This window comes from Acyrthosiphon pisum, chromosome A3 (assembly GCF_005508785.2).
Source record: "Acyrthosiphon pisum isolate AL4f chromosome A3, pea_aphid_22Mar2018_4r6ur, whole genome shotgun sequence".
Lineage (NCBI taxonomy): Eukaryota > Metazoa > Arthropoda > Insecta > Hemiptera > Aphididae > Acyrthosiphon > Acyrthosiphon pisum.
In genome coordinates this window covers 24288789-24289661 of record NC_042496.1, presented here as the reverse complement: position 1 = coordinate 24289661, position 873 = coordinate 24288789, and the positions used below count along the sequence as shown (strand labels likewise).

Below are 873 nucleotides of genomic sequence, written 5' to 3'. Positions count from 1 at the left end.
CAAAATTTATCAGTTACATACTTACCCCCATTCACAAAAATCGATCGCCTCGTTTGCGAGAAATAATATCAACCAATATTCAATTTTATAGTTACAAATTGATCTTCTAATTAAAAAAAAAAAAAAAGTTTTAGTTTTTATTTATTTTTACAAATAAAACAAAATTAAACTCAGGTATATAAAATGCCTGTGTAGAATGTAGATAATAATTAAAATGTAGCTTGACAAAAAACCAATTCAAATATAAAAAAAAAAAGTGAAGCCATAAAATTATACATAATATTATAAAGGCTTAATTTGAGTTACACACTTTTAAATTTTGTTCTACACACTTCAATTATTGTACTACACGTAACAGCTGCTATATACACAAAAGTCAATGATAAAATTACCATTTTATATTATAATTCACATAAACAATAATGATGTTTGTGTATGTTTGTGTAATTGACCGGTCGGCTAGGTTGGCGAGTGAATTGGTGGTTTGGAGGCAATTAATCGTTGCCTCTATTTATAATTTTATAATTCATTTAATAATATGAAAACTTATTTTAAATTTCAATCAATGCTTTATAGTTTATAGTAATAGTTATACCATAATTAGAAACAATGTCCTAACCCGTTAAATGTATAAACATAATATAAAAAAATATTGTGCAAACGCATTCAATTCACAGCCCTGTTTAACACATTTTTCACTATTTAGGTACCTACGTTGCGAATTTATCGTGAAATCGGTTTCCAATAAATCATAATTTACGCCACTGATTAAGTAATACAAAGATTATTATTAAACTTACAAAATTGTTGTTTTATTTTCATGCAATCATGAATTATATTATACATTAATTTATAATTATAAATAATCTTATT

The 873-nt window shown here is 24.6% G+C and overlaps 1 protein-coding gene across 2 annotated transcripts in view; it reads right to left on the bottom strand.

Moving 5' to 3' along the window:
* Positions 1–873, bottom strand: part of LOC100573020 — a 36245-nt gene that overhangs the window by 18799 nt on the left and 16573 nt on the right. The gene's annotated exons all lie outside the window — the stretch shown is intronic.